Source organism: Amblyomma maculatum, chromosome 7 (genome assembly GCF_055883805.1).
Source record: "Amblyomma maculatum isolate TAMU_Amacu chromosome 7, ASM5588380v1, whole genome shotgun sequence".
In the NCBI taxonomy this organism is placed as follows: Eukaryota; Metazoa; Arthropoda; class Arachnida; order Ixodida; family Ixodidae; genus Amblyomma; species Amblyomma maculatum.
The window spans coordinates 100,191,921-100,198,004 of record NC_139350.1 but is presented as its reverse complement, the minus strand read 5'-3'; positions in this window follow the sequence as shown (position 1 = coordinate 100,198,004).

The following is a 6,084-nucleotide window of genomic DNA, read 5'->3' as shown; positions in this document are numbered from 1 at the left end:
CAGAACTAAAAAATCATCGCAACTCTAATGAACGACATGCGAAGTTTGGCCATGGTCTGGCCGCACTGGGCAAGATGGCGGCAATATTAAAGTTCCCACGTTACTATGGTGTCTATAACGTTACTCGTCCCTTGAAAATGTATTGCTGCTCCTTGTTTGTTGAAATTTGTAGTGTTTTGTGAAAAATGGTCGCGTTTGCGACGGTTCACACTTCATTCTGACATGCTGCAAGTGCACTATGGACTGAGACCGAAGTTCAGGCGCCGGCGTCGCTGAAGAACCTCAAGAAATCGTGATCAGCTGACGAACGTGTTTAGAAAATTTACCGTTGAGAAAAGCGACGTCTGTGTTTCCGGTGCTTCTGAAGGAGGCACGTTAGCACTGCAGTGTGTTTACATAGTGCTACAGGTAAGTACTTCAACGATTTCGCCTTTATTCAGCGTGAATGAAAAGGCGCAGCGCTCATCGTGCGAGCCTTCAGTCGTCGCGCTTGTTGCCGCTGTTTGATAGCGAAGTGAAGCCTTCGAGAAGCCTGCGTGCTGCGTCGCCTCTTTCGCGTGTGTATCTACGTCTACGCTATCGGATACCATAAACTCGTTCTCTAGCGAAGTACTCGGGAATTTTTGCTCCCGCAGGCAGTCTGTGACCGAGAAGCTTGTTAGTATAAATGACGTATTGTGTTTTCGACGAAGTAATTCCAACCCAGTTATAGGGTCAAACAACACTCCCCCCCCCCCCCCCCCCCCCCCAAAAAAAAAAAAAAAAAAAAAGCTAAGAAAATGGCTAAAAGGCAGACAGGAAAGTGAACCATAAGACTGTGGTTTCCGTTGTGCTGCATGGTTCGTCAGCCTCAATTTCGTCTTGATCTTTTGATACTTGCACCAACAGTGATTTAACTGAAGTGGAGTTGTTATGGTACCTTTGGCTCCCCTACCTTCCACTCCACACATTAGTTCCCAGTAGTGGCAAGGCACACGCCCTGGATGTGTGTGCCTTTATCATTTAGATGCATAAAGCATTGTGCCTAAATCATTTGGACCATAACATGTGTTACATGGTATCTCACCCATTACTTTGGACTGGCCTGGTTTCAAGTTAAGGAAGCATGGCACCACTGGTGTAGGAAGGGTGGCAAGAAAGTTCTTTTTTTCTTTGGTAGCAGCTTCTGAGTTTGGAACTTTTCTGGTTACATGATATATAACCTGTTCTATATAGTCTGCAAAGTACCACTAAGAAGATATTTCAGGAGAGAAAAAAATTGTTTGAGGAAGATATGCTTCTGCACATTTTCGGGGCTAATAACTCCAGCATGGTACAAGAAGAGCCACTTGCCCTTTCTTTATGTGTTAGACCTTTTTACTAGACTGCAGAGAAGCATGTCATTGTCATTTTTAATCTGTAATTTTAAACATGTTTCTTAATATGTTGCTTATCTTTGGTTACAGGAATTTAGACATTTTTTTCTCTATTTTCAGTTGCCAACTCCTGTGTGTAGTTATTTTATTTCTACGCTGTTTACAGAGGCTTTCTTCAGCATAACTTTATGTTTATACAATTTCTATGAGCCATAGTGCTCTTTCATTTACTGCTAGTATTTTTCATTGTTCTGATTGTGTTTTTTAACAATGCAGCTGAAAAAGCCTGCCGTCCACATCAACCTACTTCGCTGAAGCTTCCACGGCTAAAGAGCTTCTGCAGAAAGCTGCAAGAGGACCAGTGGATGCCTGTGTGCAGAATATGCGGCACAGAGGGTGACAGGAAAACAGTTGAGTCTATGGCACTGAACATTCTCTTGAGTGGCTCAGATATCAATAGGATTGCTTCAATGCAATTATTGCACATGCCATATTTACCGGGCAACAAGGCTTGCTTCTCAGCCACCTAGTGTATTCAAATAACACCCCTAAAGACTAGAACATCTTATAAATTGAGGAAAAGGGTGCTCTCTACCTTGTAGAAATTTAGAGCTGGAGGTAGCATGGGTGCTGTATTGCTTGACTAAGAAATAAACTTTGATGCTTTATCAATTTTTACAAACTGTGCATCTGAAGTCTGCAAACACATTTCATGCAAAATTCTGATCAGACATTTATCCATTGCTTACTCAAATCTTAAAAGTAAACCTATCTGTAATCTAGCCATGGTTTCTTGAATGCCAAAAGAAAATTTCGTAGTATTTTCATACAAAAATGGCTGCAGATAAAAACACCAAGTTGAGATATACAAGATAGGCATCACGTTACTCCAGTTTCCTATCTGGGTCTGTGCCCATGAACTGGTAATATAAATTCAATTATGGAGCACTTTAATGGTAGGCAGGGGACACAACTCGCCTGAGTGCCATTAAAAGAGTCTGCTTTGTATTTTGTAGTGAGATGAGTTGAAATTCCTTCATTGAATAGGAAGGCTCATGGCCATGGGTGGCGTAACGGGGAGTAAGCAGAATCTTAATATTCACACAGGTCACCACTCAAATCACATTCCTCTGACCATGCCACTAAAAGAGCCATACTTGATTATTGTATACTGTGGGAATATATGCTGTGACAGTGGCGCATTCTAGGCACCTAAAGATTTGTTTGTAAAAGCGTACTAAGCTCAAATCATCACAGTTCCTTTACAAAAACTGTCGGGCATTCTTTGTCGACACTGGTAGGAGGTAAAAATATTTATTCAGGCACCGGATCTTCAATAAAGTAGTTCACAAATGCTAGACTGCCAAACTAGCTTCCCTGAAGCTCAGTATTGTGCTCATCTATGATTGTAAATACTGCATAATTTTGTACATTAAAAGCCCCACTCCACATAAGGCTTAAATCTGAAGAACATACAGTGACCCCACACATTGTTGCTGATGGTCTTAAAGGTATACTGAATAAAAAAACTGCTGCCGAGATTTCCAGCGCAGATGGTAGCTATGGCATTGGAAGTGACCAAAACAGTCCACTTTATGAACAGAAATGAGCGGAAAGTAAATATTTTAATGAATATTTCTCAAATCGCCGCACCTAGTAGGCTTCTATGAAAGCTCTGACAAAACCAGATATCACGTCACAACACCCCCATCGCAGCCGGTTGTGCCTGTTCATTTTTCCTTTCCCCCGTGGCACTCATAAAGCGCAGGGACGGACGTGCTTCTTTTTTTTTTTTTTTTGCCGCTTGAATTCTGCGCACAATTCATCGTTCCCTCCCTGCGCGCAAACAATTTTCCGCTATACGCGCCCTCCGTACGCGTCTTCCTCGACCTCCCTCCTGTTAAGCATTCCACGCTTCGCATCATTGTTCAAGGCGCGACACGGGGGAACTGACACTGCATGTAGATGGTCAACCAACTTTAGGTGCGGGGGCTCATGGGACCATGACGTTGCTGAGAGAAGTAGTGACGTCACACCCGCCGGCTAACAGTTGGGAGCGCGCTGCCTCTGGTCCGGCGGCTGCTCAGAAAACGTCACAAATACAGCCATCCGCTCAAAACTAACCTGAATTATGTGTCTGTACTAGTGTAATCGTGTCTTAAGAATGCAATTCTGGTGCTTTCTCAATATTCTTGGATACTTGTTCAGTATACCTTTAAGCTTGGTTTCTTAACTAAAAATTATTTAAGCGGGCTTCATGAGTCTTTATACAAGCCTATCAGTTTATTACCAATCTCTTCCGCATTTCATATATCATTCCGATAATTGGCTCAATTCCTTCAGTTTTTTTTGCTGTTGGTTTTGTTAAGAGATGATGAGATGACTGCAGGAAAGAAACATTCCCATCGACTTGCCTTTGACACTAATCAAAAGGCTATGTTAATTTAAATGTTAGCTAATTAACTACATGAATATTTGCATAGTGGCTGATGTCTGCTGTAGCTGATATGATCCAGAAAAATATTTTTCTTTTTTTTTTCCAAATTACCATTTCTTTTTTTCCGAATCCCTGACACTCACAGCAGCAGAACTGACAAACTGTCTTCTACAGCAATGCCGGGAAGCATATATCCGATCCCAACAAACGGATGCAGCTAGCGAGGGTGGCGCCAGCGAGGGCCTTGGCGCCCGTGTTGCACCTCTACTGCGTGCAGACACGTTCCGCCGTGCATGCAGTGAGAATGATTTGTGCATTTTGCTAGGCGACAATGAAATGAAAGTGTGGAGATTAAAATCACTTGGCTGCTTTCGGGATGACGTGTTTTGTTCTACTGACAGTAATGTGCGGCTTCTGCAAGCTTTCAAGTGAGTTCTGTTGTTGGAACTCTAAATGAAACAGCTGTGATTGATGTTTGGTTACGTGCAAAGCACGAAGTTTGTACTCGTCCGCTTTCATGAGTGACATGCACGCCTTTTTTATTTGATCTTGGAAACCAACTCCAAAATTTGGAGATCGCCCGCACTATCATCAGAGGAAGTGACCTTCACAGTATGAAACATTGTTTTTGTATGCTACTTTTTCGATAAATGACAGCCATGTGGCACTTTTCAGAACAATCTTGTTTGCGTTATGCCCCGTCGCCATCTGCTGCCTCTGAATGCACTCGCGAGTTTTGTTTCGTTAGTTTGGCCACTAAACAGCGTTTTGTTGCTCTTTTGGTGTGGTATAAGGGGTTCAACTTCTAAAAGCAAGTTTTTTTTTTTTTTTTTGCAAACAAAGTAAGTGACAAAAGTTTAATGACAATTTATTGCTACAATATATTGATTTATCTTCGCCACTAGCCCAAAGTGCCATGTCTGGTGAAGGTATATGTCTAATACTGATCAGTTAAGCGAGACAAAATGCATGAAACAAAGTCAATGACTGTTTTTGCATAGAGGAGAAGTAATTTATTTGTAGCCAATGTGCTTGAAGCAAAAAAGGTACTATCATTGACATGTTTTAACCTCTGCGGCATACTTGCGCTCTTGCTGCCCATGCAGCCATGAGGGAGCTGCACTAGTTGCTACTGTTATCTTTGTCATCATATGGACAAACTGTCTCGATGAACTAGAATTCTGGCAGAGGTTGTCCACAATCACTATAATATTTGGCTTCTGCTGTGCCTTGGTTGTATAGTCCTTCCCCCTAGCAATAGCAACACACTTTCACCACTAGTACATCAAGTGAAAGTTGCTGGTTTGCATCATGCACCTTGCAGCTGCAACCTTGTGCCACTCTTAGAATAAATTAAATTTGAAGGGAATAAACACTGCATGTGATGAATAAGACACCAGTGGAATGCACATCGATAGAGTGCCCAGATGTACCATTCACAGTGGCATACTGCACCAGTGAAAACTGTCAAAAAGTGTGAGAAGCTCATAGCCAACTTTATTATAAGCATAACATATTTCAGCTCCATCATGTAATGAGTTGCGAGACGAGAAGCGAACCCTTTCCATAGACATATTATCAATAGTGGTTTTTATTTCACGGTTAGAAATGTTGCAGTAAGTTGTTTACTTGGCACAAATGGTCTGAGGCTAAGGTTGATGGAAACTGCCTAGCCAATGTCATCGTCCAGAAGAGCCAGGCTTTTTCCATGGCCACAGTGGAAAATGTGATGTGCTTCAGAGCTTTTTCCTACTTTTTTTACCCTCCTTCTTTGTTTATACATAACTTATTTTTCATTTTCAACTCAGTTTCATTGCTTCATTAACATACACCTGTATTTTTCACATTGAGAAAAAGATCCATGAGCAATTTCATTGCTTTAAAATATGGACCTCTGTTAAGAACTTATTCCTGCTTCGTTTCTTGACATGCACCAAGCAAAAACCATTAGGCTCTGGTGTCGTAATTTCTGGATGCATAAACAATACTGCCCTACACTGTCACTATCTGCAAAAAAATCTGTTATTGTGTCCTGTAAAGCTGGAGAAAAGGTACAAAAATTCTTGTGATGCTCAAGTTGGCAGACAATCTTGCATATTGTCGATTTCAGTCGTACTCCATGTCTGTCATCTAAAAGTAGAAGGGTATGAAAAGTGAACCAGATATGATTAACGCAGCCTTTTTGATATATTTTGTTCTCAGTGACTATACGCAGCTTTCTAAATATATTTTCAGTCACTTATGGCCCCTATGGCCAACATGATTAAATGGTTTAGAAGAATCAATTTGGGC